Source organism: Lathyrus oleraceus, chromosome 3 (assembly GCF_024323335.1).
Source record: "Lathyrus oleraceus cultivar Zhongwan6 chromosome 3, CAAS_Psat_ZW6_1.0, whole genome shotgun sequence".
Lineage (NCBI taxonomy): Eukaryota > Viridiplantae > Streptophyta > Magnoliopsida > Fabales > Fabaceae > Lathyrus > Lathyrus oleraceus.
Genome location: NC_066581.1, coordinates 209,165,885 through 209,183,944, shown reverse-complemented (window position 1 = coordinate 209,183,944; position 18,060 = coordinate 209,165,885).

The window sequence follows — 18,060 nt, the reverse complement described above, 5'->3', positions numbered from 1 at the left end:
TCTGGAAATCTTATTCGGAAGTTTGAGTGACCTAGGTGTTGGAACAAGGGGCACGCCTGGGGCACGCTTTTATCTAACGATCTCTTGTGCAGGTACTATTAGGTATCTTCATTCACTTGCCGGTGGTAATATGAACCCTTCTTGACAAGAGATCCCTACAGAGCCCAACCAGGGGCAAGGGATAGACGAATGATGTAATGACGGTGAAGGATTACGACGACGATCCTGGAAGATAATCAAGAAAACTCTTCAAAGTCGGATGACTGGAAAGTTTGTTTGAATCCCAGGAGTTTAATCTCCGTAGAGTACGGAGGAGTCGGGAATGCGAGATGATGGAGCAGAAAAGTCCAGATGAGTCTGGGAGTTCTCAAGAGTGGAGAGATGACACTGTGGCGAGATGATGAACGCCAGTGTTCGTTGAGTTGACAGGTGTTCCAAGTCAAATAAGCTGTATCTCCTCAGTGGGTTTGAGGGTGTTGTCTCCTCGGCTTATGTCAAGATCAGGACTTCCTCAGCAGGGTTGAACGTGATTCCCCAGCAGATGTTTCCCCAAGCCGAGATGAGAACTATCAGAGCTATGTTCCCCTACAGAGACGTCTATGGATAGTACTTTCTATTCCCGAGCAGACCAAGAAGTGGGCTGAATCCCCAACTAGTTTGAAAGCTGTCAATTCCCCAGCTGAGTGCCCAGTAGGTGTTTCCCCAGTTGAGTTCCCCACTGAGTTGGAAGGATGTTGTATCCCTATCGGAGTAAGCCGGTTCCTCCAGTGGAGTGATTTTGTTCCCCAGCAGTCGGGTGTGAAGTACTGTTATCCCCAGCATGGCCGTGAGTGCTTCTCCCCAGCAGGGTTGAGGATGCCTAGTTCCAACATGGTATGGTATATCATTTTCCCCAACAGAGTTGTTACTCTCCCAACCAGCGTTGTCTCTCCCCAGCAGAGTGGTGTGGGCCTTTCCCCAGTAGGGTTTGGTGTGCCTGTTCCTGTCAAGATTGAAGTAGTTTTCCCCTAGCAGATCTCCCGAGCAGAGATTGGTGTTGAGTGATTTTCCTCAGCAAGTTCCCCGAGTGGAGCGGGTTTCAATGAAATATATCTCCAGCAGTGATTCTCCTACATATGGATTGGATGGGTCGTCCCCAGCGGAGTAGCAGTCATTCCTCATAAGTAGAGTTTATCCTGTCTAAGGGTTGGTTGAGTCTTCCCCAACGAAGTCGCTTTATCATTCCCCAGTAAGGTTGTCTTGTTACTCCTCAGCGAGTATTATCCCCAAAGAGTTGCTTGATTTATCTTCCACCAGCGGAGTATTGATTGCTTCCCAAGCGGAGTCACCGAGTGGATTGGGTCCTGTGTAGGATATCCCCAGTAACGGTCGTGTTTCTCCAGCATGAGTGAGAAGTCGTTGCTTTCTCCGCAAAGCATTCCCGGATGAGGCTCTCCCCGCAGAGTATTCTTCAAGCAGAGTCTCCCCGCAGAGTTGGAGTTTTTGATCAGTTTGGCTCCCCAGCCAGGGTTCATTTGCATTTGGCATATAGTAATCATTGCATCTTAAAAAATGCGTAGCATTTCCATTTTATATGGAGCATTACGCCATAGAAAAATTCAAACATATGCATTCATGTGTTCAAAACCATCAGACCGTATCCCTAGCAGAGGCGGATTTTTGTTCAACCTGTACGGCACGTTTGCTACAGTTGCTCATGATGGCGTTCAGGATTAATCCCCACAGAGGTTTATTTCCTCATCCGTTGGTGAAAGGAAAGTTTATTTCTCCCCAGTGAGACCCCCCGTAGGTGTCAAGCCTTGCCCTGTCATCTTGTGGATGTCAGTATCCCGTCAGCACCCGCGTGTATTATTGCTTTGGTGTCGGTAAACACCATCTTTCGGTGATTTCCAGTCATGCGTAAGTGTCTGGTCTTCTTTGGTGTCGGTAAACACCATCTTTCGGTGCTTTCCCAGTCATGCGTAAGTGTCTGGTCTTCTTTTGATGTCTGTAAACATCATCTTTCGATGTTCGTAACGTCATCCTCCCTTCCCTAGTGAAGATTTCTCCTCTCCGTTGGTGTCTATAAACGTCGAGTTTTTCCCGATCATCCGTTGATGATTCGGTTGTGTTCGCTCTCCCCAGAAGAGTTTTCTCCTCTCCGTTGGTGTCGATAAACGTCGAGTTTTTCCCAATCGTCCGTTGACGTTTGGTTGTGATTAGTTTTTCCCCCAGTAGCTTCTCCTCTCCGTTGGTGTCGATAAACGTCGAGTTTTTCCCATTCGTCCGTTGACGTCTGTTTGTATGTCTTTTTTTTTCCCATTCATCAGTAAATGTCTGGTCGATCTTTTTTTTGGTGTCTGTAAACATCATCTTTCGATGTCAGTAAACGTCGAGTCTTCCCATTCATCAGTAAATGTCTGGTCGATCTTTCTTGGTGTCAGTAAACATCATCTTTCGATGTCAGTAAACGTCGAATTTTCTCCCATTCATCCGTTGATGTCTGGTCGAGTCTTCCCATTCATTAGTAAATGTCTGGTTACCTCTCCGTTGGTTTCGATAAACGTCGAGTTTTTCCTTGTCGTCCCCAGTTGTTTACCTCTCCGTTGGTCTTGGTAAACGTCGAGTTTTTCCTGGTCGTCCCCAGTTGAGTTACCTCTCCGTTGGTTCCGATAAACGTTGAGTTTTTTCCTAGTTGCCCGTTGGCATCTAGTTGTGATTTCTATTCCCATTCATCGTCGTTGTGATGTCTGGATGTGGCCGTATCCTTTGAAAAAATCAAAATACCCAGTAATAAATATCAAATCCCAGTGAACGTTTCCATTGGTGGATCCCTGTATTGTGCAAATTCTACGGTTCTTGGTATTCAATCCCTGTTTACCCTGAAAGTCTGACAGCCGTTGCTCTCATCCATTCGGGTTCCCAGCTGATTGAATAGGGGCAGCTGTAGCACCTCAAATTTGCACCTACCTTTTGTACATACATTCTCATATTAGGTCATTAACATAACATAGTCCATTGCACAACATTGCATTGTCCATTTTCCCAAGTGCAGTTCAGCTGACAAAATTAGGTCAAACTGGTCAGGAGATCAGTCAATCAAGCAAGCAAGTGCAATTTCCATTAAGACAAGGCCCTAGGGTTGGTCCAACATGTTCACATGACCTAGGGGTCCTTTTGAAGTATTTTGGTCAAAGATTGGATGATCAAAGCTCAACAGTCAAGCTGAATTCCTTCAGAAACCCTAGAAAGTCAACTATGGTCAACTGTGGTCAACTGTGCCTGATTTTATGGATTTCAAGGTGGGAGATGGTTTGAAAGGTTTCATTCATGTACATACAAGTCTCATTTGACATTTCAAAGATCAAGATTGGAGAAAATAAAGTCAGACAAAAAGTTTCCTAAAATGGCAGGTGACCTGTAATTGGAAACTGCCAAAAATAGAAAGTTTTTCTCCTCAAATTCACATCATCATACAAGCTTCAAATGGAATTTTGTCCAACATGAAAGTTGAAGATCTTGCTTTCACATTTCCAAAAAGTCCAAGAACATGAAATTCTCATGTGTGGTTGGCAAGATATGATCAAATCATTTTCAGAAATTTTTGAACTTCAAAGTGGCATATCTTCCAAACCATTTGGCCAAATTAAGTGGGGTTTTTTGCTACAAGTCACATTTGACATGCTCTATCAAAATCCTTCATTGCATTTCACTAAAAATCATCACATAAAAATGGCATTTTCCAAGTGAATTAATTTGATTTTTTTGAGAGAAATTGCTAATTTGAAAAATGAGCCTTGCATCCATTTCCAATTAATATTATTTGCATTAAAAATGATTTTGGAGTCCATTACAAGAAAAACTCGGCACTGTTCATGCCATACTCATGCATATAGGGTAATTGCCAAAATTTGCTTAACACTTGATTTTATTTTAATTCTAATGGCATGGCTTAATGGTGATTAGTATAGGTGATTAACAAGGCATATATATTACTAATTGTAACAGAAAGGGATGGACGATAATCTTTTTTTCACATTTTAGATCTAAAATCAATATTTTGCTCTAAAAACGTTTCTGGCTTTTTTCTTCACACAACCGACATTCATCTCACAAGATTCATACTACTGCATTGCTCTTGAAGAGAAAGTGATACATGAGATCGAAGCTAGCAGTACAAGATCACTGCATTCTTCAAGCTTGAACATCCATGGTGACTTCAAGAGGAGCTGAGTTCATGAGCGATTAGTGACTCAATCCTTCTCCAAACACCTCCATAAGCATCATACACGAATCTTGGAGCTTCATAGGCTTGGAATAACGACGAACTCCACTGCTGTTCTTCATACAGGTCAGATTTCGACCATCTCGATTCATGAATTTGTTGATTGATAGTTATAGATCTTCGAACGCTGAGTTAAATGAGCTTTGAACCGTTGCGTTTCGTGCCAAAATGAGTTAGTTACAAGCATTTAAAGTCTTGATGTCGATTTGTTTTTCCTTCGATTTGCACATGCTTGTTGGTTTCTCGATGAAATGTTTATGTATTATGAGTGTACGATGATGGATCTACGCGATGATAGGTTCAATTTGAGGTTCTGGAAATTTTTGTTCTTGAGTCCTTGAAGGTATTCACTGTTCCGGCATGAAATGGGATGAGGGAGACGATATTGTTGTATTGGCATCATTTTTGGATCTTTAGAAAAAGGGTTTTAGTGCTGCATGTTGTTTTTTAGGAATGCATTGCGATTGGTTCTGCTAGGTGGCCATGCTGGCACGCGATTGGCCGTGTGTCCTGTTGACTGGGGCGTTGAATTCCCCCATTTAATTGGAACGCTGAGTTTTATACTCAGCAAAAGTGCCATTCCCATTTAAATAAATATTAAATAATTAATCCATGGCATTTCCATTCATTTCTTCAATTTTTATTCTAATTTCTTTTACAATCTTCAAAAATTCATAAATAATTAAAGGATGATCCAATTGAGATGGGATTTTTTGCATTGATCTCCATTTTTCATCTAGTTTTTTATGAGCAGTTTTATTCAAATTGTGCACATGTGGAAAAATTATTTGGCTAGGGTTTGTTCATGTGTATCCATTTTGTGTATGCTTTGCCAATTTGCTTGCGAGATGATGATACATAATCCAATGCCTCTCAAATTTTTTGTGCTTAAACTAGACATGTTCATGGTGATTTTGGTATAGAGTTTGTAATTTTATCATTGCTGGTTGTGGAGATATGATTTTTTGAATAGGGGTGTGACAATTTGTGTCACACCATGCATGTCCAACTTCATGATTTTAATTACCATGCTTATTGAACTCAAAATGATCTGGATTTTTGCATGAAGACACTTGTGCATGTTGAGATTGTGTGTGAATTTTTCTGGAGTTTTTGAATGCATTTCCTATTTGATTGATAATTTCTCCCCTGTTTGACCAAAATGTTGACTTTTGTGACACATGATGCCATATGATTTGTGAAATTCTCATGCATTATTGGATGGATCTAAAATTTGACATGTGCATTGTGAACATCTTGAAGTACATCATGGCTTTGGCCTCATTCATTTATCATGTGTTGGTTCTGTTTTATGATTAATTGAAGTTGGTGCATGTTTTGATGCTTTGAATGAGTATGCTTGAACTTGCTTTGCCTTTCTGAATTTAATTTCCCTACTTCCTTTGATCCAAATGAGCTGAAATTTGGTATGCCTATCATGTTGTGGATGATGTTTGATCATGATTTATTTGAGGAATTTTTGAAATGTTTATGATTGGATTTGAGTTGAGTCATTCTGTTGACTTCTTTGAGGTTCTATATGCCATGCTTTGACCTAATTTGCTTGTGAAATGATGATGATGAATGATGTGAATGTGAAACCACTTGGGTTTGCTTCTTGATTGATTTGTTTTGACTTTGTGCACTTGTCCCTTGCTGTTTTAAATTTTTTATCCCCTTTTGACCCTAGGCTTGTCCTAGTGGTCTTGTTGCTCATGTTTAAGCTTGGTTTTTCAGGTTAAGCAACAAATGCTTCAAAGAGATCAATACAAGTTGAATGAGTTTGATTGTTTATCATGAACTAATTTGTTTGTTTTGTAGGTTGCTTATGAGCTTGTGCTTTGCACATATGCTTGACTGTATTGTCTGTTGGCTTATGCTGTTTGTTTTAACTTTGTGTCTGGTATACTAATTGTGCTTGACTGATTTCAGGTACTTTAGTTGCTATTAGTTCCTTGTGAACTTTGATTTGCTTTGCTTGATAAGCAATTTGCATTGAGGTATAATTTCCTTACTCCATGTAGTCTGGAAGACCTGGCCTGTTACTTGGCCAGACACCTGTCTGAAGCCCTCCTTAAGAGGCAATGTTTGTGACTGTTTACTTTTGTCCTTGTACATACTCAAAGACCTCCTAAGTGAAGAGGCAATTGGCAGATACAAGGGATGTGCAACCCATCCCCTGCTATTCTGTGTGTCATCTGCTTTGCTCACACCACTGTGTTGATGCATTGCAGATACTAACCCAAGATCTTGTACAGTTGTACAGTTGAGTCAGTGTCAAATGTGTAGAAGGGTTCCCACTTTCTGAACCCACACATTCTTGTCTTAAGCTCTCCCAGGCCAGGGATAAGAGCTGTGAAGTCTCATCTTCACTCACCTTTCATCAGCTTCACCCTAACTCTCAATGTTAGGGTTAAGAGCTAACACTACCCAGTTACAGTGGTTTGTTTGTTGAGGTTGATATGACCCCTCGACTAAAACCTAACCTTGATTGAGCCCATTGCTTGCATATAGTGTGTGCTACTTGTGCTTGTGTGTTTGCTTTAGCTTGCTTCCTGTGCAAGTTGGGTTTAGTTTGGCTTGCTTCCTGTGCAAGTCATGCTTAGGATAGGCTTGCTTCCTGTGCAAGTTAGCTAGAAACCTTAACTTAGGGATGATTTGCATGATAACATCTAGGCTCGAGTCGTAGTCTCCCTAGTTGTGTCTCCCTCTGTTATCTGGTTAGGCTAGTCCTGTGTCCCTTTGTAGGGGAACTACGTCGCCCTGATCCTCATACCAGATGAGGTACGTAGGCAGGAGATGAGCTGATCTCTCCGGGCGCCCTTTTTCTTTTTCAACCTTTGTGTCTCAACCCCCTTGTGTGTGTTGTTGTGTGCTTGGAAGTTGATGTAAGTCCATCGAGTGGCATTCGGGTTCCGGTGTGAGTTTGTTTTGGTTCGGGCGCTGATATAAGTCCAGCGATTGGCATTCGGGTCCCACTTTTGCCCGTGTTTGTGTGGTTTTGGGTGCGTGTTAGCCGAGCTACGAATGCTCTGATTCTTCTTCGTCCAAGGAGATACGTATGCATAGGATGCGACATCCTAGCGAGCATGTTTTCCCCTAGTCCGAACTACTTTGACTCTGATGTCTATGCTTGATAGACTAAAGTAGGCACAGGATGCGATATCCTGCCGAGTCAGTCTCGTTTGTTTTCTCGTGTCTCTTTCAGCCAATGTTTGATGTGTGTTTGAGCAGTGTTTTAGCAACCATTTTCCTTCCTATTGTGCGTGGATCCCGTCGAGTACGACGGATGCGTAGGGGTGCTAATACCTTCCCTTCGCATAACCGACTCCCGATCCCATTCTCTTTGGTCGCGAGACCATGCTTTTTCCAGGTTTACTTCGAGCGTTTCCTTTCCCTCTTTTGGGATAAATAACGCACGGTGGCGACTCTGTTGTTCTTGTTTTCTCGCCGGTTTTTCGCGCAATGCGACACACTCCACCACTATAATATGGGATCTCAACTGGTTCAGGTAAATTGAAGCAAGGTTCAATTACCAACACATCTTCATTTTTTGTAACGCTGGAGATCTGAAGCACTCCTTTATTCATCAAGTCTTGAATGTTATCTCGTACCACCTGACACCCCTTTGGGTATGTGGCACACTCTTCACAATTTTCATGACTATCATTAACCAGGCCAGCTTCCACCAATCGGGCATGGGATGCTGCCAAAGGAGTCTTAACATCATCCATCTTCTAAACTATAACACCAACAGAGGCATCTTCAATGGAGTTTACTGCAGGATCTCCATGGGGAGGAAGAGGATTGTTCTTCACATTCGGTCCCATATCCTTAAAAGACAGGATCTTGCTTTCAATCAGTTCACGAACCCTATGCTTCATAGCATAACAACCCTCTAGGTCATGCCTGGGGGCACCTTCATGAAAAGGACAATGTGCATTAGGGTTGTAACGTAGAGGAAGACGATCAGGTGGAGGTCCCATAGGTCTGGGAACCACCAAACCCTTTTACAACAGGGAGGGATAAAGCTCAGTGTACGACATTGGGATTGGATTGAAGGTCGCCCTATCCCCTTGCCTCCTATTCTGGTTCTAAGCATTTTGCCTTAGCGCTTGAGCTCTCGGCTGTTGATAGACAGGAGCTGCTGGTGCTTGTTGGTAAGCTGGAGGAGCCGCAGCACGTTGTTGAACTGGAGTCGGTCGATAAACCGGAGGCACCTGATAAGCCTGAGCAGGTTGTTGATTGAATGCAGGCGTTACAGCAACTACGTACGGTTGCGGGGCATACTGGACGGGATACATGGGCTGCTGATAGGGAAAAGGTTGTTGAACATACTGTTGTGGTGAATATTGTTGTGGTCTCCTTCTTGAAGTTTCAGCTACAGCCGCAAGTTTGCCATTTCTTAAACCATATTCAACGCGAGCTCCTATAGCAATAAGCTCGAAGAATCCCAAGGAAGCACTTCCAACCATCTTCTCATAGAATTGGGGTTGGGCAGTGTCAATAAATAGTTCAGCCAATTCCTTCTCAGCTAGAGGTGGTTCAACTTGAGAAGCCAGTTCCCTCAATCTCTGAGCGTATTCCTTAAAGGACTCATTGTCATGCTGGAACATGCTTTGCAACTGTCTTCTGTCAGGCGCCATGTCCATGTTGTATTTGTAGTGTTTTATGAACGCGTCTGACAAGTCTTGGAAACACCTGATCCTATTTTGATCCAGACTTAAATATCACTTGGAAGGAGCCCCACTCAAGCTATCTTGAAAACAGTGGATCATCAGCTTGTCGTCTTCCACGTGTGCAACCATTTTTTTGTAATACATGATGAGATGGCTCTTTGGGAAAGTATGCCCCTTGTATTTGTCAAAATCCGGAGTTTTAAACTTGACCGGAATCACCAACCCAGATACAAGGCACATTTCTTTGGCGGCAGATCCAAAGACATGGTCTCCTTCTAAATCTCAGAACTTCTTCTCAAGGAGTTGCATGTTCTCCTTTACTTCTCTGAAATCTTCAAACCTTACTTCGTCACCAACAGCGGTTGAGTCGACAATCTGATACATGTGATGTTGATCTTCAAAGTGCGGAATGTGCCTAGCATAGGTAGCTGGTGGAGCAACGGTATGGATGACTGGTGTAGCGGGAAATTCATGATCATCAAGCTATTGACAAGCTAAAGATCAATTAACAAGAGTCGCCACCACGCTTTTATTGTTTCCAAGGGAAAAGGGAAAAAGTACGAACAAAACCCAAATAGTAAAAAGTTTTCAAATAAAAACTAATAAAAGTCAGAGATCACAGGTAAGGGGGTTGGTTACACAGAGGGAAGGTGTTAGCACCCAAAGTGTCCTAAGTACTCCTAGGGAGCCCTTTTTGTGTGCATATGTATTTTGTACAAAGTGATGTTTACAAACAAATAGAATGGGGGGATGAGAAAAGAATTCATTAATTATATTTTTGTGTTTGGCAAGACCTTCGGTCTTGTGCCTACGTACCAACATAGAAACGAGGGATCAAAACCTCGTAGTTCGTGCTAGAAATTTCAAAGTGAGTATGTTGGTTTTAACAAAAATTAAGTTTGAAAGGCACAAGGGCCTAAAATGGTTTGAATGAGTTAGTTCTTTTTGGCTTTTTGAAAGTTTAAGTCACGTATAGTTAAGTTCATTTACAAGTTTGATTTAAAAAATAAGTTTGAAAATACAATGGCATAAGGCTAAAGTTTCTATCTTTTTTGCAAAAGTGGTCAAAGTTTTAGAACCAAAGTAGTTCACACAAAGAAGGTTTTAAAAATGGAGGGAAAGATTTTTGAGATTAAAGAAATGGGGAGAAGATGAATACACTACCCTATACACAAGAGTTTAAAAGTTTAAAGTTGAAAAGATCTGACCAAATGGGAGCAATCCAATAGACAAGTATGTCAATAGAAACCCAGAATTCCCTTGGGCTTTTTAGAATCAGGCAACACACAAATACACAATTATATCAATCTTGAAGAGCAAAGGCATCAAATAAAGATGGCCATCATCCAAGCTTATCCACTTCAAAGATCTTCTTCAAAAGAACATATGTAGCAGATGAATTCCACAAGTCACAGGTTCAACATAACAGCTTAATAATGATCAATGTTGTAGATGAATCTTGAGAGATCTAGAATGACGTATCAGATGAATTCAAACTTGCAAGCTCTTGGTTCTTCAACAAATTGGCATTGGCCAAGTCCATTAGCAAAGGAATGTTGCCTAGATTCTAAGTCCAATTGGGGAGATCAAAACAACAGACCACTCAAATGTCTTTTAGGGTTTTTTCTTATTATTATGTGCATTAATGGTCAAAGACCACACAAACAAGCAAAGCAACAAAGTATATCACACAATATGGTCCAAGTGGACAAAGTGAAAATTGCATAAACATAGACAATTAGAATGATATCTGCAATGACAAATGATAATAGAACAATAAAAGTAAATTTCATTAAAAGTAAAAGCTTGAAAGTAAAAGTTAATGGTTAGTAAGTCAATAGTTAGTTTTGTTTGCTTTTTGATTTCAAGACATTCTTTGGAGAACACTCAACCCACTTGCCACAAGCATGGATCCTTGAACCAAAACATCTTCCAAAGGAAGGAAAGAAGGTCAAGTTTCCACACAATACCATGGAAGAAAGGAGACTTACAATCTCACTAACTAGAATGCTTATGCCTTTTATGTCACAAATTTAACGCTATGTTAAGCAATCGTAATTGGACTTATGTAGAAGTCACAACTATTTGAGGTCGGGCAATAAACTTTTGGTGTTAATGCATGTTGGAGACATAGTATTAAAAACTATGCTCATTAAACATACCACACACAAAAAATATACAAATGTGTGGCCTAATTTCATCCATACTCATGTTAATCTTTCAATCAACTAGCATTAGGACCTTGAGATGTCATTGGCCAATTAAAACGAATGGATGAAGAAGGGGAATTAGATGAAGAGGGAAAGGGATGGATGTGATCACAAATTGGTCAAAGGAGGACTTTTACCAAATTAATATTATTCATTCATTTTAGAAGATGGAATGTACATTCCATCAATCCCCTAAATCCAATAATTTTAACTTGACAAAGTCAAATCAACCTTGACCAAGGCCCAACAACAGATGAGAAACTCAATTAAGTCAACACAAATGGTCAACATAATTAAAATGGCATTTATTCAATTAAATATATTAAAATAATGCATTAAATTCAAATATGTTTTGTCCAAATCCTAAAATTACATCAAAACACCAAATAAATGGCCATGTGATTTATCATAGGTCAAACAAGGTCAAAGTACCTTGGACAAAAAATTTCATAATTTTTGGACACTTAAAAATATTTTTAAACAATTAAAAATAAATGAAAAATCAATTAATTCATGAAAAATATTAATAATGATCCAAAAAATAATTTTAAATTAGAATATGAAAGAGAAAAATATTTGAATTTTTTTGGTGAAAGTCCCATATTTTTTGGATCAATATTAAATTTATTATGAATTATTGAAAATAATGGAATTAAATGAAAATTCAGAAAATGCCAAAAAACGTGGACCATCAGATCTCCCTCATTAATTGAGGTGGCAGATCTGATGATCCACAGCGCGCGTTCCACCAACACGTGAGTCAACTGCGCTGCAAACATGTTAATCACAATGCACGGCTAAGATTAAAACGTGGAGATTGGATCCCATGGCTCAGACCTAGACACCTCATCACCGGAGCCAGAGCTCCGGTTGTCTTCTCCGGCGAGCTTCGCCGGACTGGTTAACATGAACCGTCACCAAAATTTCAAACAGGGACATGATTTAAAGAGAAAACATCACTGAGCACGAATATCGCCTCCATTTCTTCCAATTCCAACTATATTGAGAGATATGTGGAATTGAAAAATGAGGTTCATGATCTGAGTTGCTTCGATTTGAACTCAAAGCAACTCAAATACCTTGCCTACATTGGTAGGACTTTAGCCAACACAATAATCAAGAGAAATGAGCAATAAACAAGGAGAATCGAAGAGATCAAATTTTCTGTAAATTACCTTCAATGGAGGTCTGAGCTTGCTAGATCTTGATCTGAATCATGCTTGGCTTTACTTCAATTGTTTGCAGAAGAGGAATGGAATGGCTTAGAATCAATGGACTCCTAGAGAATTGAATTCCAAAACAGTGGAGATTCAAGCTCAAATTCAACTGAATTTTTCAGGTTTATCCTCTTAATGTTAAGGGTTTTCTGTGGGGATTCAAAGCTGGCGCAAGGTGTGTGATAATTCTGAGCATAAGCAACTGTATTTATAGGAGAATCGAATGATATTTGCATATTCACTTTTACTTTCAAAAATTGGCAAATGATGAAAGCATGGTGCATGGGCGCGCATAGGCCCATGAAATGATTGTTTGAAAGTCCAAAATAAAGTTCAGATGCATTGGAGATGGATTGGATTGCAAGGTGTAAGACCCTAATTCTGACCCTAAGATCCCTCATGACATCATGTTATTGCACAAGTGCATTGCCTCAAGGATCATAGCATGTTTGGCTCCTTAACCCTAGGGTTGGGACTTGTGTGAGTGGTTTGAGACCACCAAGCATGCTTGTATTGTATGTTATTGCTTTTTTTATTTTTATTACTAACCAAAATCACAAAAATATGTCACTAACTCTTTTTGTTTTGAAGCTCAAGTGATCATGTGCTCCAATGCTCCTAGGAGGCTCCTAAGCCCAACGAAATGGCTAGATGAAGATGAGAAAAAGCATGACAATGGTCCACAAAGCTCCTAATCATCATATATGTCTCCCTAGTATCTCAATTTTCCAATTTGATCAAGATAAGCCAAAGGGCTTGAGGATTGTTTCCCAAGGAAACCCTAATTCCACTGTGCTTTGACTGTGCCTTGCCCATGAAGCAATCTCAACCTCTGATCAAATTTAATCAAGGGAAGTTCTTTCATTCATCATTTTATGCATATATGAGTCTATTTGAAGATCCTCAATCATTTTATTCATCAAGATTGGAAGTTTGGCCTTGAAAAGTTGACCAGTCAAGTCATCTGACTAAGCTGAGCACCATTGAGATATAACTTTTGATTTGTTTGTCAAATGAAAATGACCCCAAAATAAAAAGTGTTCTTAAGAACCATATGAACAACTTTAATGTTCATCAAAAATCCATTTGAAATTGGGAAGATCATCAATTATTTCAAAGACATTATAGGTCATTTTGACCGAAACCCTAATTTTGGGTCAACTTACCAAGGACATAACTTCCTTAATTTGTATGATTTTAAGGTGAGACCAAAATGAATTGGAAAAATTGAGATGTCTAGTTCAAATGTCATGTTGGACAAAATTTCATAATCCTAAAATAAATACATGTGATAATACAAAACATTATAGGTCATCTTGGACCTAATTCATTGAATTTGAAAAAGTACTCAACTTCAAATGCCCATAACTTTGTCATAGAAAATCCAAATTATGCAAACTTTGAGTCTAAATTTATCACCTTGAAACTATATACAACTTTTATGTTGGAGGTTTTTCCATTTGAAGCTTGCATCATGAAAACATAGGGGTTTGATTAGGCTTACCTTTGGTGAAAATTTTCAAAGGTGACTTAAACATGTTTTGTACTTGGATTTTCGCATCCAATTTTCATTAATTTACAAATGTCAAATGAATTTTTTCCAAACATGACTTTTGTTCCTTATTTCAAGGGCTTTCCAACCATTACTCACATTACTTTTTTGGACTTACCATTTGGGAGTTTGAAAGAACTCTTCATTTATGTGCATTTTGGCATTTCATGTTATAACTTGGTATGCAAGCTAATTCCACTTCATGTACACGTCCAAATCCATTCCAAAAGAACTCAACATGGTTTTTCACCCATCATTGGGCCTTCTATACACTTGTACAGGCCCATGCATATCCAATTTCAAATGCCATGCACACTAGGGAAGCATGATGCACAACCAATTTCAGCTATAATTAAACACTCCTTCTCATTCATTCATCAACCTTTTGGAGATATGAATTGCTGCAGCATTGAAACCATAGCCATACCAAAGGAATTTTTTAGAATTTTTTCTCACTTTCGAGCTTGAAATTCAACATCATTAGTTGATCTTCAAAGCTTAATTCCTTAACCTTTCATCTCCACTGCATCCCTAGAGCAAAGAGGAGTCAAGATCCTGAAGAAATCATGGCTTGAAGTGCTCCAATTCAGAGGTATACCTTCAAACTTTTTGGATCTAGAACTTGCAATTCAATGTAGCTTTCTCTTGTTTGTGTGGTTTTCTGAAGTCCTCACACTTGAGGCAAACCAATGGTGGTTTCAATTTTCCATTTCGTGCATTTACAGTTGGTACACCATGATCTTCCACTTCACATTTCTCTCAATATAGGGAGAGTGAGGAAGATCCATGGATATAGTGTTGATCTCCATCACACGAGCTTCAATTTCATGTCCTTACTTTCCATTTTTGTTAAGTTTTTTTTCTCTGCAACTGGTGGCTGGAGGTTGTTATTCCACCGGAGAAGATGGTGGTTTCCACCACCATCACCACATGTGTCACTCTTGGCCTTTGGATCATGAGTTCAGGATCTAATCTTGGTCCTTCATTGCGTTTACTTTATTTAATTCATGTTGCTGCGCATTCGACTCGAACACACGCTGCGCCCTCACATCTGAGCCATTCAGCCTTGCCACGTCAATTAATAAGGTGCATCACGCGGCTGTGGTTTTTTCCATTTAATTCATTTTCTTTTATTTTCAGTTAATTGATTTGATTTTCAAAAATTCATAAAAAATTTATTTGAAGTCCTAAAAATATGAGACCAATTCCAAAAAAATTCTTGAAAAATCTAGTTTCATATTTTGATTTTGAATTATTTTTGTGACTTCAGTTAATATTTTTTGTGAATTATTTGATTTTTAATAGTTTTAATTCATTTTAAAATACTTTCTGACTTTTGAAAAATCCAAAAATATTTTCCTAGCACCTATGGATCATGATAAGTCAATGAAAAATAGTCTCATCAATTTCTTATTTGATTTGAGATTTATTTGAGATTTTAGTTCATATTGTGTTATTTTTTAGTGTTTTTATTTGTTTTTAAATACTCTCTGACTTTAAAAATTGGTGAGAAAATTAGTCAAAGCTTGTTTGACCATGTTGAACCTATGAGAATTTAATTGGACTTGTTGAAGTTGATTTGAATTGAATTTGAGGTTTGACCTTATTTGTTGATATTTTATTTGCATTTTATTTTAATTCAAAAAATACCAAAAAATTATTGTTGACTTGTTGACTTGTAATCTTCATTTCTTTTCTGTTTGGTGTTGATTGATGATGATTTGATTCACATTTGATCAATTGGATTTGATACTTCTCTTCTTTTCCATTCCCTTTCATCTTCATCCCATTCTCTCCATCAATGGCCAATGAGTTAAGTTCTTATGGTTGGTCTTGACAAGTGAGAGGTTTAACCTTCTTTGATCCAAACCAAACTCAACTTGATCAATGATCAAGTGAGTTGTTTTGTGTCCAAGATAGGTTGCTTCTTGGTCAAGCAAATAACCTAAAGACAATACAAGGCCCTTCCCCTTTTGTTTTGGCATGACAAGTTTATGGAGCTTGGCTTACTAGTTATGATCTCTAACTTGTGTTCTTTGCCTATATTTTTATTGACCGGCCTCAGATAGGTTTGACTACTATATTAGTCCACTTACGATTGCTTAACATAGCGTTACATTGTCTTATGACAAGCTAACATAACCTTTACTAATTACTAACTTTAATTTGAGCATTTAATTTTCTTGTCATTTACTTTTAATGTCATTTATTTCTTGCTCATTATTCATATTGATTTTCCTTTTACTCATTTGAGCATATATTTTATGTTTATGTCATTTTCCTTTTGCTCATTTGAGCCCATTATTGTATATAAATATATTGTTATATTGTGTTTGCTTTGTGTTTGTTTTGTGTGAACCAAATGCTAAAGGGAGAAACGACTTAGAATTAGGACTTACCTATGCTTAAAGGAGTTCAAGAGCAACTAAGCCTCATGCCTTTAGAATGCAAAACTTGTTGAAGAGCAACTAGGCCTCATGCCTTTAGAATGCTAAATTTCAAAGTTGATCTTCAAGGACTTCTCATCCAAACTTATTCTTTGTCCATCCCCCTTATTGTGTTTTATGAACTTTTTGATGTTTGCTTTTGTGTGATAGGGATCCTACCTTGAGATTGTGAAAAGAGGATCATTGTCATGAGTAGCCAAGTTAAGAGACAAGCCAAATGGAGATCCTAGAAGCTTGAATCCAAATTGTGTGATTGCTTGTTTGTGTACTAAGTCCAAAGGAAAGGAGCATCTTGAGTCATCCATATGACTTCAAGAAAAGGAAATCCGAGGGTTTATTTTTTCTCTCTTATCTTTGTATGCTTTAGGACTAGCCCTTCTCTTCTTCTCCCCACTCTAACCAAGCCAAAAATGAATTTTTCTAAACTTTGACTTTGTCTCAAATTAGAAACCTAGGCCTTAAGCCTTTGACTTTTCAAAACCATTTTCATCAATACTCATTGTAAATAAATCTTAATCCAACTTTGACTTCATTTTGTAAATAAACCTAACTTGTAAATATAACTCATTTCAAGTTGTTTTTGTGGTTCCAATGGCCACCTTATTAAAACCTTTTCAAAAACATTAGTCATAGGTTTGAGTTATCATATTGGTTGATGTAAATCTCACCTTATCCTTAGTGGTTGGATTATAAGTCTTCCATGCTTATTATAGGGTTAACCCCTCACTAGCATGTTGAAGCCCTCCTCATATGGTGGATTATTGGTTTAGGTTGAGTTTTCTCCCTTTGATAACAAAAGACCTTAAGGCTTTTGGTCAAATCAATTCACCAATCTTTGAGATTTTTACCCCGAACTACGAGGTTTTGATCCTCCTTTGTGATGGTACGTAGGCAATGGGTTCATCCATTCAAACAACAAAATTTGTAAATATAATCTATTCTTCTCTCATCCCTCCAATCTTTTGCACAAATCTTTTCACAAATACCAACCTACAACACATATTTGCAAAAAGGGTTCCCTTAGAGTACTAAGGATGTTTTGGGTGCGTAAAACCTTCCCATTTCATAACCAACCCCCTTACCTAGATCTCTGACATTTTTATTAGTGTTTGATTTTAAAAAAAAACTTCTTACCTCGACTTTTGTTCGCTTTTTAGCCTTTCCTTTGGACAAATAAAAGTGCGGCGGCGACTCGAATTATATGTTGACTTTTGGTTTAGTCAATAAACCTAAAGGTAACGAAAACTCCGCTACAGAAAAGTGGCGACTCTGCTGGGGAACACAATCCCCGTGGGTTTAGCCTACTTTTTGCTTATGTGTGTTGTATGTTTATATTTATTTGTGACATATTTTTTGTGCAAATTTGGGATGAATGTATTGTTTGTAATGTATGAATTGCTTGATATTAATTGCTTGTATGCTTGGTGGTCTCTTGTAAGATGAGTTCTATACCCGAACTCGAGTGCACTTATGATAGGAGAATGGCATAGTCTTGTTGACTTGTGTGGAGTTATTCCTTAACAAGTTAACTTGCAAGTCCATTCACTTGGTGGAGGTTTTTATTGGGATCAATAATGTCACACGAGTAGTCGTGGTTAGGCATTACTCTTTCCAATAGGAACCCTAGAAGCCAAGGACCTTAGATACCTAGCCCCTCTTGGCCTATTTTAGGACGTAATGTGAAGGTCGTT